The sequence below is a fragment of the Mesoplodon mirus genome, assembly GCF_964341445.2.
Source record: "Mesoplodon mirus genome assembly, chromosome: 11".
Lineage (NCBI taxonomy): Eukaryota > Metazoa > Chordata > Mammalia > Artiodactyla > Ziphiidae > Mesoplodon > Mesoplodon mirus.
Genome location: NC_138987.1, coordinates 28,228,118 through 28,246,182, shown reverse-complemented (window position 1 = coordinate 28,246,182; position 18,065 = coordinate 28,228,118). Strand labels below are relative to the sequence as shown.

The window sequence follows — 18,065 nt, the reverse complement described above, 5'->3', positions numbered from 1 at the left end:
ATATGCATTTGTATGGATGCATAGAAAAACAGATTACAGGTTAACAGAGATCCTTCCTGGGCAGTAGGATCAGGGGTGACATTTTTGGAAGTGGGTTTCATTTTTTCAAAATTCTCCATAATATGCCTGAATTAAGCTTATAATCTGAAAAAAAGAAAAAATATATATATATACAAACCATTGCTTTACTTTGATATTGCAGGGCAGGGGTGGAGTGATGACGGAAAGGAACCAGAGGTGTCGCCAACCTTGCCACTTGATAGATTGTATGCCAAGAAATGTCAGCTCCACTGAGACAGGGATCTTGTCTGTTTGGTCCCCTGCTGTTTCCTTAGCACTCGGTAGGGTCCTGGCACACACGGAAGGCATTCAATAAATGCTTGTTGAATAACTGAATAAATGACTGCAGTCCAGCTCAAATGTTCCTCCTCTGTGAAGTTCCCTGACCTCCCCTAAACTAATTACTCCTCTTTTTCTAGAGGCCCAGAGCCGTTATTACAAAGCTTTACAGCTCACAATTATGGGTCTGTCACCACGCGCTAAATTGCAAGTTATCTGAATGCAGGAACTAAGTCTTATTTAGATTTGTCTCTGTAGTCAGATGAATGTTTGGTCAATAAATGTTTGAGCGAAGGATGGAGGGGTGGAGAGATTTCAGCCTGTTCATACTGGATTAACAGTAATTATTCACTTCAACTGAGATTTAACTGTAAATGTGTATCAATTTTGAGAACTGCTAACAGAATAAAATCTGAGTTGGGAGAAACAGTCTTAGAAATAGTCTCAGCAGTCAACTGCAAAGTTGTTGATGGTTTTAGCCTTGAAACACTTTCTTCTAACAAAATTTTACTCAGAACCCCAAAATATAAAACAGGCACAGAGCCACTCTGAGGAGGGTGGGGTTCTGGAACCCTCCTTGACATTAAGTTATCTGCTCTGGACCCTCTGGGACTGAAGCAGCAGTTTAAAAACTGCCAACGTTGACATCCGTTAGTAACAGGTGAGAGGGTCCCCAGAAGGGAGTGGAAGAACCAGGACCAGAACCCCTGTTTCCTGACCCCTCACCCAGTGCCCTTTCTACTTAACTGCACCTCCTCTTCCAGTCAGGGTTACCCTTGTTTTAGAACAAATCAAACCCTCAGCTATGGCAGCCAAGGCTTACATGCTGAGAACTCAGTGCTCTGAATTCATGGCTCTTTTATTTCCTATGAAAATAAAGGAGGAATGTCGCTGTGACTTTCCAATGACAACATCCTTCACATTGCTTGAATCCCACTTTCAGGAAGGCACTTGCTATAGGACCTATATTTATTTTTGAATTCTCAATTTGCTTTTACAGACACAGGAAACAAAAGTCTGCACAAGCCTCAAAAGAATTCTTTCCAGAATCCTGTAGAAAAGAACCGTGAACCACTCCCCTCCTGAATTTAATGGATTATCCTAAAATGAGCAAGGCCACCATTACTAGTTAATATTTTTAAGCACATAATTGTCTTTCATAGGATGGCCCACACTCTCCCAATAAAAGCTGTTTTATTACAGGTGACTAAAAAATTGCCTGTTCAGTTTCTGATTGCAAACCTGTACTTCTATTTTTGAACAGCAAAATTATACAGAGAGCCCTACATACCGTAAAACCTTGGCTCTTAAAGGATTCACGACCTACCTCTTCCATTTTCAAAATAATCTCCATTCCAGTACTTTGGCATAGACTCCCAATAATAAGTACTGTCTTAATTAGACCTTCCAATCCCTAATCCCTAAATCCTTACAAGTCTGCAAGTGTAAATCCCAAAACCACTGTAGCTTACACAGCCACACGCCCCCTTTAAAAAGGGCTGCACGTCTGTGATGACATTGTATTGCTTTTTCTTTCATTTTTTTTTAAATTAAGCATTTGGAAGAGTTCTCCCTGTGGGTTGTTATTTTATGGGGAAAAAAAAGGAGATCAAAGGTGATGAGGTACTGCAATGAGGAAACCGGCTCTGAGGATATTTACCAATGGATGTCAAGTGCCACTGGCTAGCAGAGAAAATGAAGGGGGCCCTCAGTTTTCTACCAAGCACAATGACCCCCAGAAGTGACTCTGAAAGCGAGAGAGGGCTTCTTCTGTGGTGCAAGAGTTCTACAGTTAACCCATCCTCTCTCCCACAGCCCAGGAGTGGGGACTCAAAAGAGGCAGCCTTTTGATATGAAGATTACACAGGGCAGCATCTTTCAGGGAGACAAAGAGATCAGACCCCACACACAGCGCACAGGGCGAGTCTCTACGGGGCCTGAAAGCCTGGGGTCTTGGTTCCCAGGAGGAAGAGTCTGACTTTGGTCCAGCCTACACTGCTCATCTCCGGGGCAGCCCACAGCCGCAACCTGACGACCCCAGACAGACCCAAGAGCCCACACTGAAGCAAGAAATTCTCCGCCCTGCAACTATTTACACACTTTCCCTTTCTCCTGCCACTTCTCCCAGGGCCCTCCCAGGGTGAACTGAGGGCACCATTAGCAACTAACTGAGAGACTGAAACGTAACCCCCTCCGTGCCCTCTGATTTCGGCAGGATCAGTGCAAACAGCGGGAGTTTTCAATCCTGTCCCAGAGCGCTTTTAAGCTCTTACTTACTTTGCACTTTAGACATTCATGAATAATCTTCTTCCACCCCTCCCCCATTAAATAATAATAATAGAAACTCTTTCAAAATGGCTCCAAGTTCATGTTGAGAAAGTGAGTTGAAAACCTCTGCCCTTCTAATGAAACAAGAGAGCTTCATTCAAACAACCCAATTGAAAATCGGGCGGAAGACCTAAACAGACATTTCTTCAAAGAAGAGAGTTTCATTCAATTGAACTTAAATTTCATCATCTGAAAAACAGCAGACCCTAAACCTTCTATAGCTCCAGGGTCCCAAGAATAAAATTCAAACTTCAGAGCCTTCAGAGCCCTCCAGGTTGGTGGCTGAGCGACCTCTCCAGCCTGGAGCTTCCTGTGTCCCCAGACATTGCTCTCCTTCCCACCCCACCCTGGCTCTGGCAGGTACCCTCACCTGAAGTGTCTGTTCTCTCCTCTGAAATCCCCCCAGTAGGGCTTCCCTGGTGGCGCAGTGGTTGAGAGTCCGCCTGCCGATGCAGGGGACACGGGATCGTGCCCCGGTCCGGGAAGATCCCACATGCCGCGGAGCGGCTGGGCCCGTGAGCCATGGCCGCTGAGCCTGCGCATCCGGAGCCTGTGCTCCGCAACGGGAGAGGCCACAACAGTGAGAGGCCCGCATACCGCAAAAAACAAAACAAAACAAAACAAAAAAATCCCCCCAGCAAACCTCCACTCATCCTTCAGGACCCAGTGCAAAAATATCATCTCTCCTGTGAAGTCTTCCTCAACACTCCTCTCTAAATCAATCACCCCTCCCTTCCTCAGCTGTTTCTCTCTCTCTTGGTAACCCCACTCACATGTGGCCCCATTAGACAGTTAATCATGTGTGCTTCTCTCCACCTCGATAGAATAACTCTTCCTTGGACCAGCCTCTGCATGCAAACGTCTGCTTTAGAACCCATTTTAAACCCAATTTAAGCAGTTCCCTGAACCCCTGAGTTTCCACTACTTCATCTGTAGAATGAAGTTGACAGACTCTCTCTCTAGGTTACAGAGTTTGTTAGGCTCTCATTAGGAGAGTCAAGCTTCAGATGGCGACTGATTCGCTAACAAGACTTTGAAGATGCCTTAGAGGCCTGAAATTACTTCAGCTATACATATGCGACTCCACAACGTATATCTCTTATTTAACACCTAGAGTCCTAAGAGAATCAATAGTCTTCCCAAAGGGTACAGCTTAAACCCAGGAAGGAAAACATCCCCTTAAAAAAGGGGGGAAGGGGCAAAAAAAAGAGAGAAAAAAGTAAACAAAAAACTTAAATCCAATACATAGAAAGTTCTCCAACACTTCAGAGCTGCACTATTCAGTATGGAGTACTTGAAATGTGGTGAATCTGAATTGAGATGTGCTGTAAATGTAAAGTATACACTGAGTTTCTGAAGACTTGGTACAAAAAAAGAAATGCAAAATATCTCAATAATTTTTAATACGTATTGCCTCTTAAAATGATACTACTTTATTGTTTGTTTATGGCTGCGTTGGGTCTTCATTGCTGTGTGCGGGCTTTCTCTAGTTGCGGCGAGCAGGGGCTACTCTTCATTGCGGTGTGTGGGCTTCTCAATGCGGTGGCTTCTCATTCTGGTGGCTTCCCTTGCTGTGGAGCATGGGCTCTAGAGCGCAGGCTCAGTAGTCATGGTGCGCGGGCTTGGTTGCTCCGCGGTACGTGGGGTCTTCCCAGACCAGCGATCGATCCAGTGTCCCCTGCATTGGCGGGCGGATTCCTAACCACTGCGCCACCAGGGAAGTCCCAGTACTACTTTAGATATTAATTTCACCTGTTACTTCTTACCTTCTTCATGCAACTACTAGAAAGTTTAGAGTGACATATGCAGCTAACAGCATCTTCTACTGGGCAGCGCTGCCCTAGCAGGGTACTCCGAGCTGAATCTGCAGATCCCGGCACACACTGCTTACAGCGTTATTACAACCGTAACTTCGAGAATTGGTCACTTTTTGGCTGTGTCGACATCTAACCAGGGTGTTAAGTGATTTGCTCTTTGCTCTCTTACCTGGCAGCTCATTATAGAATCAAACTGGAAATCAAATCAGCAGTGAAATTGCTGAAAATTCCATACCTGCCATCCCAATAAAGGATTTTCTTCTTGGCCACCAATTACTATCAATGTATTCGTCCTTTCAATCAATATTTACTAAGTGACTACTGCTATGGTCTAAATGTTTGTGTCCCCCCAAAATTCATACTGTGAAAACCTAATGCCCGGGCTTCCCTGGTGGCACGGTGGTTGAGAGTCCACCTGCCGATGCAGGGGACACGGGTTTGTGCCCTGGTCCGGGAGGATCCCACGTGCCGCGGAGTGGCTGGGCCCGTGAGCCATGGCCGCTGAGCCTGCGCATCCGGAGCCTGTGCTCCGCAACAGGAGGGGCCACGGCAGTGAGAGGCCCGCGTACCGCAAAGAAGAAGAAGAAAAAAAACCCTAATGCCCAAGGTGATAATATTAGGAGGTGTGGCCTTTAGGAGGTGGTTAGGTCATGAAGGCAGAGCTCTCATGAATGGGATTAGTGCCCTTCAAAAAGAGTCCCCAGACTGCTCCCTCACCCCTTCCACCCTTTGGAGATACAATCAGAGGTCAAATGTCTGTTGTTTATAAGCCACCCAGTCAGTGGGATTTTCTTGAAGCAGCCCAAACAGAGTAAGACAACTACTATTACACCAGGCTCTATTCTAGGTGCTGGGATACTGTGGCACACAAGGCATGGCCTGCTCTTGACGAGCCAATAAACCAGTGCACGTAATGACAGAGGTGTGCACATAGGAAGTACCCTGGGACACAGGGGAAGGACACCCATCTGCTTACCTGGCCAAGAGGAGATGGATGTTGGTTTCACACAGGAGGTAACATATGAACTGGAATTTTACCTCAAGACACAACCAAGTTGTAGAGAGGTGAGTGTCGTCTGAACACAGGTGATAGCACTGGCCCCAAGAGGGGATGTGCTCACCCAGAATAGAGTGTAGGTAAGAAGACAAGGGGCTATCACTGAATGCCCCACAGAGGATCTACAGCTGTGCTTAAGGCCCTTATAAAATAATTATTTCTTGACCTAATTAGCTAAAACCAAGAACATGTAGATGAGATACACTGGTGAGGTGAAGAGAATAGTCTCCAGGGTCAGTTAGACCTAAGCCAGGATCTTGTCCCAACTTTCCAGCTCTATGACCTCAGGCAAGCTTCTTAACCTCTCGAAGCCTCAGTTTCCTCATCTGTACAATGGGATTGGTAAACACCCATCTCACCAGGTTGTGGCGAAGAGTAAATGGGATTATCCAAGTACAGCAGTTGGCATACTGTCTGATACATAGTATCACTAAGTGATCATCTCATTAGTGTTATTTTTAGTAAAGAATCTGCAACATATGGAATCTAAATAAGGATTTCCCAACTACTGATATTTTGGGCTGGAGCATTCCTTGTGGGAGGCTGTGCTGTGTGTTCTAGGACATTTAGCAGCATCCCTGGCCTCTACCCACTAGATGCCAGTAGGACCCACCTCCCCAGCTGTGACAACCAAACTGTCTCCAGACACTGCCGAAATGTCCCTGCACTGAGGAGGAGAAGCGAGCAAGATTGTCCCCGGTTGAGAACCACTGGTCTAAATCAGTTAGATGAGGTGGGAAGTTCATCCGGAGGGCCATGTGCTTAAAAAGATAACGTTCTGGGCTTCCCTGGTGGCGCAGTGGTTGAGAGTCCGCCTGCTGATGCAGGGGACGCGGGTTCGTGCCCCGGTCCGGTAAGATCCCACGTGCCTCGCAGCGGCTGGGCCCGTGAGCCATGGCCGCTGAGCCTGCGCGTCCGGAGCCTGTGCTCCGCAACGGGAGAGGCCACAACAGTGAGAGGCCCGCGTACCGCCAAAAAAAAAAAAAAAAAAAGATAAAGTTCTTGTAAAGAATTGGGAGCACTGACAGACGCCCACCCTCCCTAAGCTCAGCAGGAACGGTCTGAGGGGCCAGAGGTGGAGCGGAAGAGCATCAGGTAGGCCCTTTGTCTCAGGCTGAAGAACGCTGGGCCTCGCGCAAATCAGGATTACAGTCTTTCGACTAAATTTCAGTACCTGCTCTGGTGATGACGGGCAGAAATGGGCCTCTGCCCCTGCTACGAGTGCCAGCCAGCAGAGGAAGCCCCACCAGGCCTGCAGTTAAGGGGGGGGTGGTGACTGGCCCCTGTGCAAGAAGAACTCAGAAAGTCCTCCTCCGCACACCACAGGCTCGAACGTGGAGACCAAGGCCAGTCGGCCCCGGCCTGTGCAATGCACCCAACCACGGTTCCTGTAAGGGCTGCCATTCCTCAATGGCTATTCTTCGGAAATGACTTTCATCCTCCCCAGAGTTCCGCTGCAGAAATGGCACTGACAGGTGCCCTGTGTTGTATTTTTTCAAGTGCCACTTCTTAAAGCTAAAGGGAACCTGAGGGGTAATTTATGTGCATAACTGGGGGGGAAAAGCTATGGCCTTTGCATTCAGCATGGAACTGCAAGCTGATTTTTCACCAGATAAACTCAGCTTTTGCAAAACACTACACAGAGGCACAGCTAAGCTTTGGCCTTGGCATGGGAGGTGCGACAGCACAGCAGACGGAGGGTCAGGGCATCCAGAAAGACAATATCATAGGAGTCTAGACGGAGGACCCTTTCGGTAAACCTCACAGGGTAGGTCACACCTACGAAACGGATAAACATTAAAACATTTGCTCAGGGTTCCAGCAGAATGAAACACAACAGCGTTGTTGTCAACACAAAGATTAAAACCTTAGAATGAGGAAACACAGTGCATTTATTTTAACAATATGCATACACTGGTTTTGCGTCCATTTTCAATGTATTTTCACATCTCATTTCTCATTTAATCCTCAGCACCACCACGGAAGAGAGATAATATTACTACCTTCCCTTGGCAAAGGAGGAGAGCAAATCTCTTGCGTTTGTGACTTGTATTCAATCAATTATTAAGCCCCTACAATGAGCCGGGCACCCTCCCAAGTCATCGGGTGTGGCCAGGTACTACACCAGATGTCGCTGAAGCGTATAGGGTCTTGAGGTATTTCTCCAGGAGGAGTGTCATTGGCCCTTGGTTAGGATGACTATCTATCTGATGGGCACAAAGAACCCACCCTGTGCGAGATGTCTAGCATCCTTGGCCCTGCCCACTAAATTGATGTCCTCAATCCTTGGGACAAACAAGCACGGCGAGACACATTTCCAAATGTGGGGGCCAGCAGGGAGCCCCCAGCTGAGAGCCCCTACTAGACATTCAGAGCACCAGTCAGACAGCCATGGTTTAACTCTCGTGTCATCAGTTCCTCTCTGTGTGACCTCAGTCTCCCCACCTCGCCTTGTAAAATGGTGATTATAATAGGTGAACCTTGTAAGATTCCTGTAAGGAATAATACATGTTAAGCACCTGACCCATGTCAGCCTCCAGGAAATAATACCCAATAAATATCTGAATTTCTTTATCAGCTCATCCCCCTTATACCCTCATCTCCTTCCATCTTAAAACCCCCTTCTCAGGGAGCCTTCCCTGACCCCTCCATCTAAAAGTGCAGACCCACTTCCGGGGAAGATGGCGGAAGAGTAGGAGGCGGAGATCACCTTCCTCCCCACAGATACACCAGAAATACAGCTACACGTGGAACAACTCCTACAGAACACCTACTGAACGCTGGCAGAAGACCTCAGACCTCCCAAAAGAACAGACGCCCTCCGACGACCTACACGCAGAGGCGGGGCCAAATCCAAAGCTGAGACCTGGGAGCTGTGAGAACAAAGAAGAGAAAGGGAAATCTCTCCCAGCAGCCTCAGAAGCAGCGGATTAAAGCTCCACAATCAACTTCATGTACCCTGCATCTGTGGAATACATGAATAGACAACGAATCATCCCAAGTTGAGGAGCCAGGAGTCAGTGCTGTGCCTCTGAGGTGGGAGAGCCAACTTCAGGACACTGGTCCACAAGAGACCTCCCAGCTCCACATAATATCAAACGGCGAAAATCTTCCAGAGATCTCCATCTCCACACCAGCACCCAGCTTCACTCAACGACCAGCAAGCTACAGTGCTGGACACCCTATGCCAAACAACTAGCAAGACAGGAACACAACGCCACCCATTAGCAGAGAGGCTGCCTAAAATCATAAAAAGTCCACAGACACCCCAAAACACACCATCAGACGTGGACCTACCCACCAGAAAGACAAGATCCAGCCTCATCCACCAGAACACAGGCACTAGTCCCCTCCACCAGGAAGCCTACACAAGCCACTGAACCAATCTTAGTCAATGGGGACAGACACCAAAAACAACGGGAACTACGAACCTGCAGCCTGCAAAAAGGAGACCCCAAACACAGTAAGATAAGCTAAATGAGAAGACAGAAAAACACACAGCAGGAGAAGGAGCAAGATAAAAACCCACCAGACCTAAAAGTGCAGTCCCCTCACTGCTTCCATTTCACATCCTCCTTCCCGGCTTTATTTTTTCTCTGCAGCACTTGTCACCATCAAACATACTCTATGGTTTAAACATGCATTTGTTTATGTCTCCGTCCACTGAAGGTACCATGAGGACATGAACCATGTCTGTCTGGGTCCCTGCTGTATGTCCAGCACCGAGCACAGAGCCTAACTCTTAACAAGCATTCAACAAAAATATCTTGAGTGATGTCGAATGGATACAGTGGATAGCCAGGGCCTGAACGCTGGTCCTGGGCTGCAAATTCTGTGCTTTTTTTCACCATAGTGAACGATCATGAACAACAGTATTGAAGGTAAAATATGTCAACCATTAAGAAATGTAAAGTGTTACAACACTACCTTAGAGGAGCCTTTGTGTTTTCCCTCTTCTGGGATCCTGTGAAGTTAACAGTTTCTAACAGAAACCCATCCACCAGCCTACTGCACTGGCGTTGCCTTTGTGGGGTTTTTTTCACAAGGCTTTTTTTTTTTTTTTTTGCTGTACGCGGGCCTCTCACTGTTGTGGCCTCTCCCGTTGCGGAGCACAGACTCCGGACGCGCAGGCTCAGCGGCCATGGCTCACGGGCCCAGTCGCTCCGCGGCATGTGGGATCCTCCCGGACTGGGGCACAAACCCGTGTCCCCTGCATTGGCAGGCGGACTCTCAACCACTCTCTTCCATACCAGGGAAGCCCCACAAGGCTTTTAAGATAAGCATTCAAGCCAGAGATTGATCAGGATTTCAATGCTTACATTACCGAGTTTCTTTATTTCTATCCATACCTATCTGAGTGGGACCTGAACTCCAGTGATATTGGAAATATCATTCCTGCCCATACTATGTATCCAAAGCCAAACTCGGACTCACCACTGCCAGAACGAGCTCCGGGTAAACACTACTTTTACCCAAACTTGACTGTGGCAGGTCTGACAATCAGCAACTATATTCAAGACCAGTTTGCACCTGGGGTCCCAAAGTCCAGTGGACATTCGATCTAGCACAAAGGGGCCTGGGAAGGAAACATCAGGCCTTCCATTTTCATTGACTCTAGAAAAAGAAATTTTATGTTAAAACTATGAATTCATGTTAAATACTAATCGAAACAAACACCCCCATCTAACCTGTCATACCAAGTTACACGCCATTTATGACACTCAGGCATCCTGAGGAGGGAGAAGGAGGAAGGACAAAGGAACTCAGTCACCCCACTGCTCTCAGCATATTCTGATGGATCACCAGGTACAACTGAATCGTAAGTAGATTTACTGATTATATTACCTACTTTCACCTAAACTAATCCTCATAAAACGGAATAGAGGCTTAAAGAGATCCCAGTCAAGAAGCTACAGCCTGGAGGGCGTTCCCTGGCAGTCCAGTGGTTAGGACGCGGTGCTTTCACTGCCGGGGCGCAGGTTCAATCCCTGATCAAGGAACTAAGATCCCGCAAGCCACTCGGCGTGGCCAAATTAAAAAAGAAAGAAAGAAAGAAAGAAAGAAAGAAAGAAAGAAAGAAACTACAGCTTGGAGATAATACTCATAATGCACGCACACAGGAAAATGGCATTCCTCTCCCTCCCAGAGTCTTGTACGCCATATCACAAGGCAAAACGGATGAGAGACTTGGAGTTGACCAGGAGTTAGACTCCCAGATGGTAATGAACATGTGGATTTACGATCACTATGGTTAGAAACTTAGAAATATCCTTATCCTACCTATTTAGATAATGGGAGTGATATGTATACACTTGCTATAAACAAAATATGTGGGGGATGGCTACTCACATACGTTTTACCAATAGGGTGTGGTGAGTACTTTGGATGTCGGCTCACCATCCATTCCACCCACTTCCAGAAGGTCTTTCTATACCACAGAGGCTACTGATTTTAAAGCTGTGTTTCCCAGGCTTCCTTGTAGCTAGGGTTCTGAATGTGTTTGACTCCCCCAGATAGAAGCACTCACTTCCGATTTAGAAAGAGGCCATGAGTAAGAGGCCACCTTCCTGCCTTTTGGGTTGCTTCCACCCTCCCGGTGACGGGGATGTGAGGGTTTTTTCTGCAACAGCATGGAAGGGACCATTCTCTGGCTTTCTGGGTGTCGAGAGGTGGCTGCAGTGGAGAAGCATCCCGATTCTGGAATTGAGATTTCTGATCCCAGGTTCTCAGTGTCATGAGTTTGTTCTTGGATTCAGTAGTTCCAGAGACGGTCTCAGAGGTGGTAGCACACTTAGTGGGTCAGTTTTTTTGAGCAGCCATGCCAATATATGTTTGCCTATATGTTATTACATATACTACTACTATTAGCTGAGACTCATTCACGGAGGTCCAGCCGACAGCCCTATGTCTCCAGCCTTCCCAACGATTTGGGAAGGACCAGATTCCCTCCATTAAATACTTTTCTGCTTAAAATACCTAGACAGCTTTCTAGTTCCTGCCCCGAAGCCTGACTGAATCCTAGCAAACCAGGAGCAAAGAGGTTTGGGAGACAAATAAAATAGACCGCACCAGAAGCTATTTGGATACAGCAAACCAACCTGGCTCTTCCCTGTGGGCCGTACGCATATTGGTCAGGTGGGCAAGGGGGCAGAAGAGACGTCTTTGCCAATCACTTATTTACTCTTTAAATGTTTCCTAAGCACGTCTGGGCCAACCTTAGAGGCTATAAAGAGGAACCTGGTAGAGGTTCCTCAAAATGTGAAGATGTACAAGTAAACAAACAACTACCACCCATTTCTAAAAGGGCTGGAGAAGAGAAATGACGAAGGCCATGGGAGTTCAGTGGCCTGGAAAGAAAGTGAAAATCCACATTGGTGACATTTTCCTCAAGAAACATCACGATGTCTATTTCTCTGTGAACTTCCAGGTTTGAGCTCCACATTAAATAACTCACTCCCCCGCGTCCCCATTCTGACTCTTACCAACCTCATCAGTTAACCAGAGAGAGATGCAAGCCCTGCAAGCCCTGCAAGCCCTGAGGCTCTGAAAATAGGTGCAAATTTCCCAGGCACAGCAGAAAAGACTCAGAGGCCTGCATGCCAGCAAAGCCTGTATGACGCAGGTGATCAGGGCTAATCAGGTACCTCCAGGCCCTCACTTGCAGCCTGAGTGCCATTTTTCATCACCTTACTGAGGTTATGGAGTGCACCACGGTTTACAAAAAGTACTTTCACAATTTACGGAGGTGGGTCCGAAGCCGTCAACTGTAAGACACTGCCACTTTATGTTCCTCCGAGGAAAAAAAAGGCTCTCCATTAAAGTTCAGCACAGTACTAAGATACTATCAATTACAACACATCAAATTTCATAAAAAGGAAAACGTGGGGAAAAAATGAGTGTTTCAGAATTGATAAAACATAATAATTCATAGGGTTAGGCAGAGAGGGGAATGCCCACACTAAGACCTGGGTCTTTCACTCCCAAATCATCAATCCATTCAATCTCTACTTTTCCTGAATGCTTCCACAAGTCAGGGGCTGTTGATGGCTGTTCTTATCTATGAATGCCGTGGATCACACCCTGAACATTTTGAGAATTTCCCAACACAAGCTCAGTTAAAATTCCTGTCAAATCTTTTTTTTTTTTCTGATTTGTACATTACTGCTTTAAAAAATTGACAATGGGGTGGTCTAGTTTGGTGGGGGGGGCAGTGGAGGGGAAGTGGGATTTACATGGTAACCACTTCACCCAAGTACACCCAAGGGCTGCTGAAGATAAACACCAAAGCGCACACAAGAGGCCTCGGCTCGTCCACCCCTGTTGTGCCCCCTCCCGCAAGAATCCTCGGCCCAAACTCTCCCAGGGCTCCCCATGCTGTTCCCAGTCACGGCCAAGGCCAAGGCCCACACAGTCTCTCTCCACCTCCTAGTCTTAGCTCCTTCCTCCCTCTGCTCCAGACACTCAGAGCTGCCTGTCAGGCCCGGTTCTGCCGCAGGGAACAGACCTGTGCTGCTCTCTGCCCAGAACATTCTGCCTGGGACTGGGTGGACACGTGGCCAGCTCCTTCACTTCCTCCCCGTCTCTGTGGTCCAGTCGTCGTGTCAGCGACATCCCGTAACGACCTCTGTATTAAATTGCAAACCTGGCCTCTCACATCTCTCATTCACCTCCCCTGCTTTGTTTTTCTCTCTTCACACCATCTGACGTGGCACCTATGTGACTTCTGCGTTTCCTTAAAGCCTGCCTATCCCACTAGAATGTAAGTTTCATGAGGGCAAAAATAATGTTTCATTGTATCCCCAGTGCCTAGAACTATACCCCACACAGAGTAGACAGAGAGAGAAAGAAGGAGCAACCCCACTCTCACTTTCTGATCAATCACATCTGGTGTGAGATGTATCAAATGACAAATTCCAGGAATTTTTAATGGACAGATCAGATTATTCAATGATCGCAGAGGCAGAACTGCCTCCCTCTTCACCTGTGATAAAGATGGAGTCTCAAAAGTCAAGAGAAGAAAAACTAAAGAGTGAAAATGAGGATGTAAAACAACTTCTGTTTTGTCTCAGACTCTGACCTTACAAGCAGGCGTGACTTTCATGAAAGTCCTTCCACTCACCGTCCACAGATTAAGAAGAGTTTTGTCCTTTTGGTGGATTTGAGAAGGGAAAGGGTGGTACCCATGCTTGTAAGCCTTTGATTTCCTGTTTTTAAATGGCTGTTGCCCACAGAGCTCGTCATAAGCAAAATGACTTTTCACCCAGATAAATACAAACAGCAGCCTCTGCTGGAGGGTGGATTCTCCCACCCCTCACCCACCAGAAATACCCCAGCCGCTCTTCTTCTGGTGCCCAATCACCACTTTTATTTCAGAGGCAACGAAATGAGAACTCCTGGACAGCGGCTATTACTGTGGAAAGAAACTGCCTAAGTGTATCTGTCTTATCTTTGTGCAACTATGAAACTCCCCATTGAGGTGCAAACATTTAAACCACCAAGGGGAGACCCCATGCTAGAAACATCTTATCTTTCAGTCATTTAATGCCGTTTCCAGGATTTAAAATAGTGTCATATTTGAGACCTTCTTGACATCTTTTCAAAGGATAAAGATGTCAGATATAAAAGAACAGTCCCTATGAACTGGTATAACTCCAAATTCATTTCATGTATCAGCAAAAAGATTCTTTAAAATTAAATACATGCGGGGGGGGGGGGGAAGCATGATACCAGACTGACATCCTGAAAAGGGGTGGGGATGGAAGGTGAGAGGTATATGCAACTCTATAAATTTAAAAGTTTGTGGTTAAATTTTGTCTTTAAACTTAATAACTAGTCACCATAATGACCATAATGATGTATTTGTCTAAAATACATATTATCTATCAAACAAGGTACAAAATCCAGGATGTGATCTCAAAATTTTTTTAATATATATATTCTATAATATACAGAAAAAAAGTACCCATTGCCTCTGGGTCGTAGATTAATGGATGATTGTTTTTCTTCTGTACTTCCTGAATTTTCTCAAATGAGCATGTATTACGTTTATAATTAAATTAAAATTATAACACAAGAGCATTTCACATCCAATCTAATCAAGTGAACTACAAAGGGGTAACCCAAGAACTCTTTAAAAAGGGTATAATCTTTCAATACATTCAAGCAAGGCAAAGAAATCCCAGGCAACAGTGAAAGTAAACATATCGCAAAAGGAAAAAAAAGAGAGAGAGAGGAAGAGCAAGAGAGAAAAAAAGGCTTTCTCCGCAGGTTTCTCTCCTATGAACAGGAGCTTTCAAACAAAACCACAACCCTATGGAGTAACACAGAGGGAAGGTTCAGAGGAGCTGTCTTCACAAATGCAGCCTGGCGGCCTCTCAGCTCTGCCTGGCCCGACACAGCTCCGTCAGAGGCCAGTCATCTGGGGCAGGTATGGTCTCGGCAGGTATGCGAGCCATGTCAATGCTCAGGAGGCACTTTCACAGGACATGATCGCTGATGGACTCAAACCTGTGCAGAAACCACAGGCATGGAGCTCCATTCTCACCAACATCAGGAGCGGTTCACGCCCACAGAAGGTGTCCCCTGCAGATGGGTCTCTATAGGTCAGTGGCTAAATGAGGCCAAGCCTCCCCAGTACCCAGGACACCCAAGCAGTGTCTCACTGCCTCACACTTCAGGGCAGCAAATCTAGGCCATGGGGAATGCTCCTGTCTGGTGCATGATGAGCTTAAACCTGATCCATGACTCAGGGGATCTCAGAGGCCAGGAGGGCAGAGAAGTGTCCAGACCTTGTCCCCTGTGTTCCACACCCCTCCTAGAGAGCCAGACTTACTGACTAGGTATTCTTGGCAAGGTTTAATGTAACCTTCCTAGAAACTGGAGAAGCAGGTCTCCTAGAGTCTAGCCACTTCATGCATTCATCCAGCAAATATTTTATTGAGAAACTACTATGTACTAGGCACTGTGCCAAACGCTGGGGTTAGAATGGGGCCTAAAACCCAGTCCCTGCCCTAAGACTATTAACTCAGAGTGTCAAAGCTCTAAAGAAAACTGCCTTTACTGACAAGGTCCACTTCTGCTGAACCCTCCAACCAAATTAAAGATCAATTACTCAAGTTTATATATTAGAAAAGTACAAAAGACAATGAACCCTAGATTAGAATCAGAGGGAGAGACAGCCAGTGCCCCCCTGCCAGCCGTCTCCTTTTATTCTTTCGCTCCCTCCTCACACATTCCAGGTATTCTCTAGCCGTCAACGAAGCCAGGAATCCATTTCTTTTTTGAATACTACTTTTCTATTTCAGATAGAAATAGAAATAGCCCTCCTGCCAGAGGGCTCCAAATTTTTAGCAACACAATCTGTGCCATGCTGTGGTCCCTTCTGCCTCTCTCTGGGTGATCTGGAGAAACAGAAACTGCAGAGCCAGGCTAAAGGATCAGCTATCATTACTCTAAATCCTTCGGAGAAGCAAAGATCAGCTAACTTTTAAGGAAATTCAAAGCGGTAGGAAAAAAGATATAGCATCAGCTGTCATCAACAGTGTAGTTTAATAAAATGGGGGGGAGGTAAATGTTCAATATGAATTTCAAAGCATATTTTTATGTCCCATTGACATTGACATGGAGTTTTCATGGAACCATATGTAATTCAAAATAAGGAAGACCTTTCCGGACTTCCCTGGCAGTCCCGTGGTTAATATTCCACGCTTCCACTGCAGGGGGCGCAGGTTCGATTCCCTGGTTGGGGAACTAAGATCCCACACGCCTGTCACGTGGCCAAAAAAAAAGAATAAGGAAGACCTTTCAATTGAATTACCTTCAGTTCTACATTCAATAGAATGTATTGAAAGTAGTCTTTGCTATGGACTGGGGGAAAGTATCAGAAGAGCATGTTCATATAGACACAAATAATCAACAAATGCTATTTTTTGGGGAGGAAGTGGGACCAGGAAGGGAAGCCAAGGTTGAGAACAGAGGATCAAAGACAGAGGATCCTTATCAGCATAGCCTTGGAAAAGGTTCTGTCCCTGGTTCCAAAAGGCCAGACTGAAGGAGCTAACACCAGTGCTTTCAACTCAACTTAATGTTCCAACTTGAGCTGGAAATTTTCACAAAGTGCAAATTACAAGTTGGAAATTTCTTCCTGGTCTCTCCGGCTAGACAGTTATTTCCTAATTCTCACAGAGGCTAAGAAAAGCCCAGGATGCATGAAAACCATGGATAGTAGTAGTCTTTCTAGTTAGTATCTCACCGGACAACTAACAGGTACAGAGAAGTTAAAGTTCATTCCTGCCGGAGACTAATATTCATCCCCGTTCCAGGCATTTCTGCAGAGAATTACCTGGCATGTTCGGTCCAGGCAAAACTTTAAGTGGCCTAAACACATCTGTAATGTCTAGACCAAATCATTCGGCCCTTTGTTTAAACTGCTGGAGCCCCAGTGTATTTGTACACCACCCAGTCCCCAGCCCCACCCCCCCCATCCCCCCACCCCCCGCCGACCCGCCCCGGGGGAGTCTGGCCCGGGATGGCGCTGTCTGTCTGGTCCTGCCCATCGCAACCATCGCCTGGCGGCCGGCAGGCAAGCCTAGTCCATTTTTAAATTCCCTTAGAAGTTTCACAACCACGGGTTTGGGTGAGGAGACAAACACCGCTGTAGTTTGCTGACATGAAACTAAAAATACCCAGCTGCAAACAAAAGCCACCCTTTTACAAGGCTGGCTTAGTGTCCTGAGGTTACATGTGGTAGTGCCAGGCCATATGACCATATACTTGGCAAAGTGGCCGCCTTAACAACTGCTCCAGGCCCAGCGGGGCAGAGGGGCCATTCTGCCCTGAGCTGTCAAGGAATCCTGCACCGGGCAGCCCTGCCTGTTTGACGGAAAGTACAGCTTTATGCCGTCGACCCAAATGCAGGCTAGATGAATTCGGGGCTGCGTCTGGGTTAGATACACACTGAAAGGAGAATGCGAGAGGCAAAAAGAAAACACCAACCCCACAGCCCTGGAAGGAAATGTGTTTGCACCTCCCTCCTTGCAATTATAAAAGCAAGTTACTGCCGTGACTATACTGAGAAAGGCAACTCGGAGGCGTGAAAAATGGATCTGGGAGCCGATGTGGCCCAGTGGGGGCCTGCTGGGGGCTAGGGGTGGAGGACCATGGCTCCACGGGGAGACTCCCGTTACCCCGGAAGCTTCTTTGTAAGGTTTTACCTGTTGGGCTCCAGAGCGGAGCTGCGAACCCGGGGCCGCCACGGTCGAGGTCGTCCCTCCCTCCCCAGGTCTCAAACTTTCCTTCGCGCCCCTCGGAAGGGGCAAGCCTTGTCCCTCCCCGAGTCCAGATTTCAGGTGTGGAACTTGTCTAAGCCACCGGGGACTGCGGGGAGGGGGCTCATTCCCACACGGCCCGGCGGGCCCGGGGAGGGGCTCCGGATGCTCGGAACGCAGGAGGTGGGGATGCAACCTGACGGTCAGCCCAGGACCCGGCCAAAGTTTCCTCCCAAACTGCGGTGGCGCGCGCGACCC

General features: G+C 47.1%; 1 protein-coding gene across 4 annotated transcripts in view; it reads right to left on the bottom strand.

Annotated features, from left to right (window-relative positions):
- CHST11 (carbohydrate sulfotransferase 11) overlaps positions 1–18,065 on the bottom strand; it is a 281,254-nt gene that overhangs the window by 262,195 nt on the left and 994 nt on the right. The gene's annotated exons all lie outside the window — the stretch shown is intronic.